This window comes from Melanotaenia boesemani, chromosome 8, assembly GCF_017639745.1.
Source record: "Melanotaenia boesemani isolate fMelBoe1 chromosome 8, fMelBoe1.pri, whole genome shotgun sequence".
NCBI classification, from domain to species: Eukaryota; Metazoa; Chordata; class Actinopteri; order Atheriniformes; family Melanotaeniidae; genus Melanotaenia; species Melanotaenia boesemani.
In genome coordinates, this window is record NC_055689.1 from 30,439,327 (window position 1) to 30,453,051 (window position 13,725).

Genomic DNA, 13,725 nt, shown 5'->3' on the forward strand with positions numbered 1-13,725 from the left:
TGAGATTAGCTCATCACGCCGGCAGAGCCTGACAGGCTGTCTGTGCAGAAGTATCACAGCTGTAACGGAGGACCAGGAGTCCAATCAAACAGACCTGTTACATAACAAACAAAGATGATTCTGCAGAAACCCTGCAGCTGCTATAGAAAAGCAAAAGCAAATGGACGGGGTCATAACCATAATCCATTCAAACACAAGCTGAAGCATGGATGACCAGGAAGACTTTTTTGATCTGTACTTTGTGTGTGTGTGTGTTTCCTCATGTCAGTGTTTTGCATTTATGTAGATTTAATAGACTAAACATCAAAGACCTTCACACAGAAAAGTAAAAACCACAGATGCACATAATGATCCATTACTGAAGGACACAAGGACTCTATATAATATGTAAACATGAAAATATGTTTATCACGCAATAAATATATTACACAAAACTTCCCCACAATGGGCCTTTTATTAAAGCTGTATAATGGATAAGTTTCATTTTCATCTTGAAATTTGTAGAGGAAATATTTTATGATGCAAATGCAGAAAACCTTCACATTAGAAAAATGTTAATACAAATTTTCTGCTTGAAGGCCAAAAACACAAAAATGCTGATAAACTCAACAGAGCAAGGGTGATAAAGATGGCGTCGCAGTATAATGGTAGGGGAAACACTGATCATCAGGATTTAAATCCCAGTCACTGTTTTTATGACACTATTTTTCAGTCTGATCTTAATGCACTTCCACTGAGGCCAATCAGGAAGAAAAGGGAGGAAAAAAATGATGACAGGAACCAATGAAAGTTAAACACTGCAACAAAAAAGAAATTATGAACAAGTTTGTTCAAGTTTCATCTTGAGATGAAGCTGCACCAGATATTGCAGGAGTACAATCAGCTGATTTGGGATCAGGCAAAAAGAAAAGAGAAAAAACTTTTGCAGAAAAACTGGGCAAAGAGCACAAAGTGCAGTCATCAAGACATCGTGACTGTAGTTTACATGATGTAAACAGTTTAAATTACGGGCAAACAAACAAGCCCCATAAACAAACTGAGCACATAAATTAAAAAAAATGTGAAGAGGAGAAAAAAGGGTGAACGGTGAAAGAGTGGCTGCTGAAAATGAACATGAAATTAAGACAATCTGCAGTCTGAAATAAAGAGTACATGAAAACAGTACTCAGAAACAAAGACCTGGTGTACTACATGTGGGACTCTGCTTACAGGGCACAGGTCTACATTGTCTAAACCTGACTGTAAAAGTTGCTGTTGTGAGTCTGTTAAAGTAAATTCTATACAAATGAAGCTTAAAATGAGACAAAGAAAGGAAATAGGTTCATTTCCTCAACAACAGGAATATTTGACTCTTTTAGAGCTACAATGACACTGCATCTTTCAGAGAAGAAAGGATCAAGGTCTTACACCATCTGTATTTTATTTCATGAACCACCTACTTCACCACAAACTCTTAATTCTTCAGCTTTCCAGAGAAACAACACCCTCTTTATATACAACTTATAACACAAAGGGTGAGAATGCAGCAGTTGAGTGAGGAGCTGATAACCATCTCAGTCTCGGACTCCTGAGACATGGTCTCTAAATCAGATTTTCTGTGGAGTAAACCCCAGATCTTAAATTAGATCTTAAATAATATGATGCATAATGGGTTTAATTTAGAAGATCATTGATACAAATAAACATGGGAGCTAGAAAAACAAATATTTCAATAAGTTTTTTTTATTTGGTTTTATCTTGAGTGGAAAACGGGAGAAAAACAACCACAGGTGAAAAACAACACAACAAATAACAACATGTACTCATTCATTTAAGTAATCTAAGCCAAAATGATTTGTTAAATGACTAAGTACATGCACAGTTAATTTTTGTGTATGAAAAACTAACTACACTCCATCTGCTTTCACAGGAATTAAGAAGCAGATAGATGCTGATGATTGGATGCGCTTAACTGACCATCATCAGTGTGAGCACTTCTGTAAAGGCAGACATTTTGGCAGTTTCCTGGTCTGGAAGATTCAGGTGTGTTTACATAATGCCAAGGAGGAAAGACATCAGCAATGATCTTGGGGAAGTGGTTGCTGCTGCTACCCATCAAAAAGGCCACTTCCAAACTGTTTGATCTATTATTCTGCATAAGAACAACTGTCTAGAAGTGGAAAATATTCAAGACAATCTTCTTATGAAAGTGAAAGTTTCAGCAAGTTCATGACTGTAAAGTTACAAAAAAGACTGAACTAGTATAGCTTGTTTGAAAAAAGAAAAAAAAAAGATTGGAGACAGGCTGAACAAAATTGGAGATGTTTGGTCAGAATGTGCATCAGCACAATAAGTCAAAACCAAACCCAGCATTTCAGCTCAAAGCATAGTGGTGGAAGGATGATGATCTGGGCTTGTTTTGCAGCTACAGGACCTGGACACCTTGCAGTTATTGAGCGGACAAGGAATTCCTCTGTAGACCAAATTATTGCAGTGATCCCAAACACAGCAGCAAATCTGCAACAGAATGACTAGGAAAAAAAAAAAAAAGAAAAGGATGAAAGGGTTTTAATGGTCCAGTTACAGTCTAGACCTTGACCTCGGCTGTGGTGGAGCCATAAGAGAGCTGTGCATTAAACTAATGCTGCAAAACTAAATGAACTGAGGCAATATTGTAGAGATGAGCGAGCAAAATTCCTTCAGTGACGTGAGAGACAGATAACATCATTCAGACAACGATTGCTTCCTGTTATTTCTTCTAAAAGGTTCAACAAGTTATTGAATAAGGGCACATTGTTCCTTTATTCTCGTTGGGTTTTTGCTCATGCTGATCAGATGTTATCTCTGTTGTCTTGTTCATCTGAATATAGATTTACCTAATTTAAGACCTGATATTGATTTTTTTATTTATTACTTTATATTTTCAATATAAAGTATGTACTTTTTTCACATGCTTCCATTTTTGTAAGTGATGAATAACTTTTAAAATTATTATTGATTTATGAGTAACATAAAAGTTATTTAAAAAGAACATAAAAGCAAAGCAAAACATTAATTCTAGGTATGAAACTTGGTTTGAATAATGCATTTCTATTATATATCTCAGAAAAGTTGCACTAAGTATTATTCAAATTTTCCAACTACATTCCACTCTGTAAAAGTACCAAAGTGTCTGTACAGTAAATGATGTGGATGCCTTGCAGAAGTAAGCTTCCCTGAATATGGTTTCATCTGCCTGCAGCAACACACCCACACCAGCACAGACCTGCTCATGTTCTGTTTCCATCTAATTAAAAAGAATAAAAAAAAAAAAAAAAACAGGGCGTTTTGCAGGCACTGAAGGAGTTTTGTGAGATTGTTTAAGGGAACAATCAGTGATCATTACAGAGCTGGAGCATCACTGTGGTGTGCTAAATGGTGAGACTCACACTCCAAATATGTAACTGCCATTTGGAAATCTTAACATTCCTCTCCAGACACACCCCAACACAAAGCATGTGTTTAAAAGTGTGAAAGAGAAGGTGAAAATGAATAACTTTTAGTCTAAAGCAAAAAGAAATCCATCATCAGAGAGAGTTGTTTGTCACCAGCTTGCAGACAAATAAATAATCAGTTGCAGTTTCACATAACAAAAACTTTCCTTTCCAAAAGGTGAAAAAAAAAACAAGGAAGGCTGCTCAGTTTGATTCCCTTCAAACCGCAGAAGCCGTTGAAAGGTGCAGAAACCGGAAACCTACATGACGAGACGGCAGCTCCACGAAGACGTCTATATTTAGTCTGCGAGGGAAACAAACCACACCTTCACATAGCATGGATGTTCATATGGCAGCCTGAAACAGTTCATCTGAAGCCAAGGTTTTCTCATTTTTGAAAGCGAAATTAAAAAAGAACCAAAATGCACGAAATGACAAACTGATGACGTAACCAAAAGGACTTTCTTCTCAAATAAAAAAAAGCAGGAAATCAATTTACTCAGTCACTTAAATAACAGAGCTGAGCTAAAAACAAATGACTGGTACACACAGGAGGCAGTGACACGAATCTGACCCCAAACAAAGCAAAAACTAGAATATTCATACTGGAGGATAATTACAAATAAGGAGGAGGTGTGGCAGTCAGTTACTGAGGACCAGGTATGACAGGGAAGAGGAAGTAAACATGGCATAATACATAAGGGAAAAACCTCTACTAAATAAACCAGGAAGCAAAACTATAATATTCATTAAATCAAAACATGAGATAACACAGGAGAACAGAACTAAATACAAATCATAAAACACACAAATCTCAACATGAACTTAAGTAAACTTCACTGAAAAAAGATCATATTGAGAAAAAAAAAGACAAAACCCAGAAATCTAAAAAGAAGTAAAACAAACTAAAGTGGAATCTTTAAAAGTTAAACCCTGGAACTCTATAAGAACCGAGATAAAACACAACAAAACTCAAGAAAACCCACAGACAATACCAAGTTTAAATGAAATACAAAAAAAAAAAAAAACTTGCAGGTAGCGCCCCACCCAAAAAAGTTCCTGTTTGTGGAGGTATAATAAAATATTAATGAATTAATTAGAGAGATAATCAAGCAAATACGAATTTAGTTTCTGTAACTCAGAATGCAACAAAAGGCCACAGACTAAATGTTTTTGGGGCTGCTATGTGATTCTGGGCATAATCTCACAGAAAACTCTGGTTAATATGGCAAATATCTAACTTTTTTTGTATATGTTGTTTTTGAATGCACCATATTAACAAAGATGCATCAATCCAATTGTTGTTTGTTGTGGTTCTGAACTGACTGATGCCAGAATCCATCCATCTACTTTCTATACCCAGTAATTTCAATGCAGAATTGTGGGCGGGCTGTAGGCTATCTAGGTAATTAGAAGGCGAGAGGCAGGGTACGCCCTAGACAGGATACCAGACCATCACAGGGTCAACACAGAGAAACAAACAACTAATCACGCTCACAATCATTCCTGGGCACAACTTAGAGTGACCAATTAATCTAAGAAGCTGGAGGAAGCCGGAGCACCCAGTGAGAACCCATGCATACTAGGGCTGCAACGATTAGTCGAAGTTATTGACAAAAGTCGACAATAAAAAAATTGTCAACAACGAATTTACCCATCGACTATGTTGGCAAAAAAAAAAAAAAAAAAAAACCTACAGAATGAAACATCGTCTTCTTCCCTATCTCTGCTGAGAGTAGCACATGTGCAATAAAGTCCGCCAGGGGAAAAATATGGCGGCCAACTAGTGAATAAAACGGTGGCAGAGGATGTCAAATGTCTGAAATAACTTCACGTTAAACTTACAAAATAAATTAAATACATGTGAGATTTGTAAAGCGAACCTTGCGTACCTCAGACGTACGTCTGCAACACTTGAACATTTAAAGACGAGGCACGTTGGACTTGCATAACAACCTCATGCAAGATTTCAAAGCTGAAAGTGAAATAAGATCCATTTAATAATTATGAGATACATAATCCGATTGGTCGACTATTCGTTTTAATAGTCGGTGACTAATCGATCATCAGAATAGTTATTAGTTGCAGCCCTAATGCATACACAAAGTGAACCTGCAAACTCCACACAGAATGGCTGGTTCATACCCCTCCTCAGCCACGCCCACTTTAAATGTCCGACCAATCACACACTTGTTTCTCTGACGCCCCACCAGAACAACGTTCTGCTCGGCTGATGTGTCGAGAACAAGTCACAAGACCTTCCAAACCAGGGTTATGAGAAAAAATCATATGTATTTTTTTGTTCTGTTGGTTAGTTTGCGCAGTACACAACATTTATCAGAGAATATGAATGAGAGTATAAATACTTGCAAAGAAAACCTTACAATTAACTTTAGCTGACATACAGGACTTTTAAATAAATGGTCGAGTCGCCAGAAAAAAAGCAATTACTATACCAATGCCACAAAGCAGCCTGTTTACAATACACCAAGCAGCACAGAGACAAACCTCTAACCTTGTGTAACAAAGTTACTGGACTGATAAGACCAAAATCTAACTTTATGGCCACAACCATGAAGGCTACGTTTGGACAGGAGTCAACAAGGCTCATGACTAAAAGTTAATCATCCCGCTGATGTTTTGGCGATGTCTGAGCTACAAAGGCACAGGGATATTGGTAAACATTTATAGAAAAATGAATGCAGCCTGTGTACAGAGAATGCTACTCATCAGTCCAGAAGGTGCACATGGGACATATCTAGAAGTTCCAACATGACAATGATCCAAAACACAAGGCTAGGTCGACCTGTCGTTGGCTACAGCACGAACACATGAAGGTTCTGGAGTCCTCATCTGGGTCTCCTGACCTCACTATCACTGAAACAGTTTGGGGAGATCTCAAACAAGCCGTTTGTGCAAGACAGCCCAATAATTTACAGGAACTAGAGGCTCTGCAGAGAAATAATGAGCAGATTTATCATCTAAGGAAATAAAGTGCTTCATTCACAACTACCACAAAAGACTTCAAGCTATTCTTTGAAAATGGCCCCAAAAAGTCACTAATTCTGCCAACTGTAAATGTATGCCAAAGTTATTCATTTAATAACCCCTTTATAAGATTTATAATGAGATTAAAGAGCAAGAATTCATCAAACCCATAAAGTAAGTTCAAAGTATTTCAGTAGCTTTTTCTAAGAAGGTTGAACAGTACATATTTATCACTGAACAAGCTCTGCCGCTCAGAGCCATGAATCTGTAACTGAAATTTGTGCTGGTTGTTTTCTCTGTAAACACATTACATTTCCCTCAAGCCATGGGAGTACTTTGTATAAATTTAAATGAAAACCATCCTGGTTACCTCTCAGTCGGGATTATTAAGCTTATTAGGCTCCAGGGATAAAGTGATCAGAAAGCCAGTCTGTAATTCTCTGAACCCTGATGTGTTCTGGATCCACTAACACACAAGTTTAAATGAAACCGTGTACAAATGTTTCCTCAAAAACACAAAAGATGTGTGTAAAAACTCAAATAAATGAAGAACAAGGTTAGTGCTTTCAGATAAACGTCAGTGTAAGTAAGCAGAAGCAAATGAAACCGGTCTGAACACTTGTAGGTCAAATCAGAGCGGAGTGGTCGAGGCCTTTCTGTTCCTCCGCATTGTTCCATTCCCTGCTGCAGAGCAGAGCACCGCCCTTTGGCACTTCAAAACAACATGAAATCCCCACCCATGCCGAGTCATACAAGTCCACACAGATAAAGAGTGGGAGGAAGACGAGGAGGAGGGAAACAGTTATGCTGCAGCTGCTGCTTCCAACGTTTCACATGAGTCTTGAATGTGTGACTGTGAAGAGAAGAGGGTTGCAGAGTTTGCCAGAACCTTTCCAGCAGCACAACCCAGATTCAGACTCCCAGACAAAGAATCATCCACCTCAACTAAAATCATCCCTGCCGACATGACAACAACCATATCATCCAGACACCTAACTCGGCTGTGCTCTGACACGGTTGTTTTCCTAAACACAAATTACACCATTAAGACATATTTACATGTGCAAGTGACGAGAATCCACAAGTAAGGTGAAGTTTTCATCATCACTGCAACCTGGGTTAGATTGAGCTGCACTTGTGTCTAGTTCTGCTGTCTATTAGACAGTATGCATGAGCATACTTATTTATTGTTATAGAAAGCACACTGTCTTGCATGAGTGCAATAAAGGTTTTTGTTGAAAAGTCGTTTGAAAGAATCGTGACGACAGTTCACGTGGGGAAAAAAAAGTCATGACTCACATTTATCAATAAGGGTGCAGCCCTACGGTGCAGGCTAAAATTTGTGGAGAAAACTAGTTTGCAGACTCAACCACATTACGCACTGTTAAAGCGAGCAATAACACAGATGCAGTAACCCTGTAATGTTATGCATCCCAGTAACCAGTGAAATCACAGTTACAGTTCATTCCCCACTCATTTAAACAGGGAGCTCCACAGCACTGCAGCCTCCACTTAGTTTACCCGTCTGACTCATTCCTTCACTGCAGTGACAAACATTTCACACCTCTGACCCAGTAACCATACTCGAGCAGCCAGGAGTCACCTCAAATAACATCTGGTGTATATTAGTACATGAGAACATCTTTTTTATTGATGTTTGAAATGTCGAAAAAAAATGGATCACTTATATGACTTCTAACACAATAACAGCATTAAAGGTTTCAAAGAGCGTTGTGGCTCATCCCTGCTCTGCTCGTCGAGAACATTCAGATTTTCCAGCATGTAGAATCAAAGGATCACAGGGTGATCAAGTAATCAGAGATGGACACGCTGAGTTTACAGACTGCAGGAAAACAGAGGCTGAACTGATGGGATGTTGCTTCTTTTAAAAGCACTCAGTTCTGACACTGATGTTGCACAAGGTCAAAGATTAGAACCGTTTTAATGAGACAACTGGCTCAAAGTGTTCATTTAGTTCATTATCTACATGCTCAGAGATAGTTGAGAGAATTATTTCGAACAGCAGTGGATAATAAGTGCAGTGTTAGTTTACTCTCTGAGAGATTAAAGTGTGCCATTACCTCAGCCATTCTTGGCCTCCTAACTATGAGCCGCTGCCCACGCTGCCTATCAAACATCATTCCAGGGATATTTGCTTTAAGTGAGAGCCAAAATGAAAACAATGAGCTCTCCACCAACATCTATTTTCCAAGGGGTGTTTTCAGCTTATAGTGGCAAACAGTGAATCAAGCAATTGTTGCTCAGTTTGTTATATTTAAGGCATACACTCTTTATTCGTTTCACTGTGCTTCTAAAGTGCAAATGAATCAAATGTTTAAAAACATCTGCAGCTAAGCCCACACTTTATCATCATGGTAAAATTTACTGAAACCATCCAGCTGTTGTGGTTCCTGTTTACAGATTTTGTGTCTCAACTATAAATTTATTACAGGAAAACAGCTTCTTGAATTCCTGGATTCACTCCTGTGAATAAAAACCAATGTGAAGATGTTTAGATGGGCTCTTTTATTATTTTACAGACCAACCCAGAGGTTTTTCAAACTGCTAAGTGGAACATCCAAGAGGGCTCAAACATGTTCAGATATCTTGGCTCTCTTGCCTGAATTTGAATAGGATTAAACAACATGTTCACAACGGTACAAACATCCAGCATGAGCATAACTATGCATTAGGTCAGTGGTTCTCAAAGTGGGGGTCGTGGGATCATTTCAGGGAGTCACCAGATAATTGTAAAAAATATATAGTCTACATTTATCTAATAAATTTGGGATTTTTACCAGGGCCGTCAAAATTAAGCCATTAATGAAGAGTTAACTCTTTTCAATTTGTGACAACGCGTAAACAACAAAGTTAGTACACATATTAAATATCTGAATTTGACATTATCTCTGCGAGAGAAGCTGGTTTGGGGTGTAGCTGCCTTGTCACAGCGGTGAACCACCAAAAACCACCAAAGATTCACAGTTTTCCAGTCGTACTTTTAGATGATGGCTGCAAGGTGACCCATTTGATACCTCACACACTTAATCGCTAAGTCGTCGCGTGGTCGGTGGTCGTGAATTAAAAAGTTAGAGAACCACTGCATTAGAGTATGCACTGTTGTTTTATCCAAACTTTCTTAGGTCCTGTCCACATGCGCACCGGTATTTTGCAAGATGCATCACTTAAAGATATTGCCAAGATTTTATATATTTGGGACGTTAATGCTTAATTGTTAGTTGCTAAATATTTGGGGTTTTAATCGGGCTTAGTGCTGAGTGGTTTTTTAATATTAGATTTTTGCTTTTCAAACTAACCTTGTGATTATTTTCATCTGTTCCTCACACACATGATGTCACCTGGGTGATTTGTGGTGGATATAAAAAAATGGCTTTATCAGGCTGGATAAGTAAAAAAAATTAAAAAAAATCTGCTGCATTTTATTTATTTTGATGATTAATAGATATTCATTAATTAAAGGAACCAGCTCAAGAAATATTATGTAATTTGCATCCCTACTCGTGGTTTTAAATGAATGAGTCAGTAAAGGACTAACTCCATTCCAGGTTTGTTGATGATACAACTCATTTCTTATTCTTCAATTTTTGCTTGCTTTTGGGAACTTTATAAAAAAATGTGACTTTTGGCCCAGATATTACACAGTCGCCCCCTGACACCATTTCTGTGTGGAGTTTAGTTTTCGTTGAAGCTACATAATGATGACTGCAGGACTTTTCTGATCTTGAGGTCAGTGTAACAGAGGTGATGCAGATAAAGTATCTTGTGTGAGAGGAGGGAAAAACTGGCAGCATCTGAGTGTCTGTCGGGACTAAAGTTCACTGCTGATTGCCTGACACTGCTGCACGGTATCAAAAGGACGTGTTTATCCTTCAACATCCTTTCACTGGTTACTGGGTTCCCCTTTAATCAGGCAGACAATGTGCTGTCCATCAGCATTGTTTTGGTTTGCATATCTACATACACGTGGTCAAACGACACGGTTTCTATGCATTTCTTCTTGTGTCACATGCAAAATTTGTTGATTTGAGTCATTTTATTAATACAAATATAGAAAATATAGTTAATACACATGCTTCTATATATGACCAAAAACTAAACTTATAAACATATAAGTTCAATTTACAAAAATCTACAAAAACTAAAAATATTATTACCTTGTGAAAGATCTTTTAGCACATCTGTTGCAATGAATTGTGTAGCCTTTCCTCATTATTATGCTAATTTACATGGTGAGGCGATCATAAATCTGATCTGAAGATTGAGCTTTTAAGGGTAAATTGTATTCAAAAGTTCTAGATGTGAATGACTTGGACCATAGAGTTAATTTTTCTAGAACTACATTATCCAAAAATATTCCCAGGAGTCAGACATCATTTATCCGAGCGCAATTTAAGCCACATATTTCTCTTTTGGTATCAACGATCCTGGACAGATATTTGAAGACCATGTCTGAGACTCTGGGGATAAAAACAGATCCTGCTGTTGAATTATAATTTTTTAAGGACCCTTTGTTTATTTACTTTTTTTGTTCACCCAAAACAAAAATGAATGTATAACAGGAACCGCTGTCAGTAACGTTATATCCTCAGTAACGGTAATGGCGTAACGATGGAGAGAGTAAGTAGTTAAGTTGTAACAAAGGCAACACTGTTAGTAACGCTGTTTATTTTAGCGCTATGATTACCATCACTGCTAATATTTGTTATGTTTTCTCAATAAAAGAGAGAGGAAAAAAGATCCTGAAATATGATTAATTAAAAAACATGACGACCTGAAAAGGTAAATATTCCACATTCTGGACACGTGAAAAGGTTATTTTCTGACTTTTCGTGGTTAAAAAAAAGTTTGTGACTTACATGAAGCAGCATTAATTAATTAATTAATTAACAATCTGATAGCAGCTAAACGCATCACCCTCCAAATGACGATCTTATTACCAAGTAATACTTAAGTACCACAACACTGAACTGCTTCAGTCACATTAACACACAGTAGACAGGAAAATGAGAGTGGAGACTGTGAACTCAGGTCAGAGATTAGATTGTGCTTGTAGACCTGATAACAGCTACTCTTATTACTGCAAGTGCAATAAAACTTTCACCCAGTTCTTTATAAGAGCGACTGTGCAACCAGCTTCTTAACAGAGGCAGTAGTTATTACTATACAACCACAGCACATGCTCATGTCAACTATTATGGCAACTAGGGGTGGAGGGAAATGATCCAGTCTTAGATGAACTGAGACCCAGATGTGGAACTGATTCACGAATGTTAAGATTTTTTTTACTATATGATAACTGAAGAGGAAATGCTGACTCAGTGCTATAGGAGGAAAAAGGAAAGGCAGGAGTGAAGGGGTGACGGTCTATTCTATTCATTTAAAGGTAGCATATGGAAACTGTATAACAAGTTTTCAGTCGGGGATGGAAAGCCTTTACTGGAAAAACCCAATTTCGGATTTCCAAATTGGGATTAATAAAATATTATTAATTTCTTAAACAAAGATTTGCTAATGTATTTTGTCATTTAGATGCTTTTTTTTTATGTAACATTGATTCAGTAAAAATGGCAGAACTAATTTCTTTAATCAGGTGAAAAGGTATCAACCCAACGATTACGCAGAAAGCATGAATATGCGAGCTGACTCGGTTCACCAGTTCTAGGAAAACAATCAAACAAGATCATCTGATCATCTGTGGCTGCCACTTCAGATGAAAAGCAAAACCAAGCAGAGACAAAACATAAGATGCCCTTTGTACTCATTATTTTCACACTGTTGACATTAACAAACTCAACATAAGAGTAATATTATGATAATATTTTTTTCTTTATCACCCAGACGACCACGAGGAACAGAAGGCAGAAAATGGTTAGGAGTCAGTTCATTTTACATTAGCTACTATAATAACATAATGACATTTATTTTAACTTACTATCAGCATTCCTATTGGTTCTTTTTCTTTTATGGCGGCTTTCTCAGTGTCATGAGGTTTTCTGAATGATCATGTTATACATTTCATGTCTGAAAAGGGTTTAAAAGATCTTTCTTGACAATCTGAAAAAATTCCTCTCGTGTAGCAGATCTTTTGTGCACACGCCTATTCATGCTCTCCATTCCCATCACACAAGGAATTAGCAATGCTGGTGGTGAAACGTGCCATGTGTCATTACCACAGAACAAGAAGAGAGAGATTGAATGGCAGTTATGTGGAAGGTATGTGGCCAGTCTGCTTCCCCATGCTCGCATTGAAAGCCTGACTGCACACTAACAGCAACCACACCAAAAACCATGGGAATGAAAGCAGAAAGTGAAAACCAGAACATGCTCAGTGACCGTCCTGCCAGTTTTCAGGAGCCTTGTGGGTTAAGAGGCCATTCCTGCTAAGTGATTCATGGAGAATTCCTTTAGGTGGTTAACAGGACTGAAAAAGAGTGAAGAGAAATCCTGGAACTGAAGGTGAGCTCAGAGAGCAAAAGCATGGAATGACCTTTCCGATGGCTATTTATGAATCCCCAGCAACGAGCATCAACATTTGTTTTTCCCTGCCAGAGTATCAGATGTCAGATCGTTTTGTTCCTTATTCCTGGTTCTCATTGTCAGCACAACAATCGTCCAGTCTGAGAAATACCTCCCAGACAGTGATGCGGATCACTTAAATCACAGAAATCTAGACAAGCGCAATACAAAGAAGCCACTGAAGGAAACAAGTAGAGTCTTCATGAAGTTTAAACACTGCCCCTTTTTAGGCAATAAAATGCCCTGTTTTGTTTCCTCCTTAATGAATTTTATTACCACTAAAGACATCACGATATTCAGTAAGCACATTTGTAAACAATTCACCTAGCATAAGCTATCCTTTTCTTCATTTACTGCAGGATAAACTAGAGTAATCTTTGAGATTAATGTGATCAAAGGGCTGCACGTCTCAGCCGGCCAGTCTGCTTCCAGGGCAGCTGCACCGTTTCACATGGAAAAGTTAACTTCTAAACCAGACAAGGAAATTACAGGGTGCTGATCTGCTCCTTCAGTGTGACTGTGTTGGGAAATTCTGTCTGTAGCTGTTCTCCCTATATAGGTTTGGGTTAATGCTTGTCTTAATTTTGACTGTGGGACAACCTAGAAGGGGAGTAAGTTATCTCTGTGAGCCAGCTTTGAAGCCAACTAGTAAGTGGAGACATCCTATATTTGATGTAAACTGAGAGGATGCCCAAGATAATGAGGAGCTCGAACCAGAACTTAAGTACAAAGACAGGATAGCTTGATA

At 38.0% G+C, this 13,725-nt stretch overlaps 1 protein-coding gene across 4 annotated transcripts in view; it reads right to left on the reverse strand.

Moving 5' to 3' along the window:
- LOC121644524 (extended synaptotagmin-2-like) overlaps positions 1-13,725 on the reverse strand; it is a 60,325-nt gene that overhangs the window by 44,775 nt on the left and 1,825 nt on the right. The gene's annotated exons all lie outside the window — the stretch shown is intronic.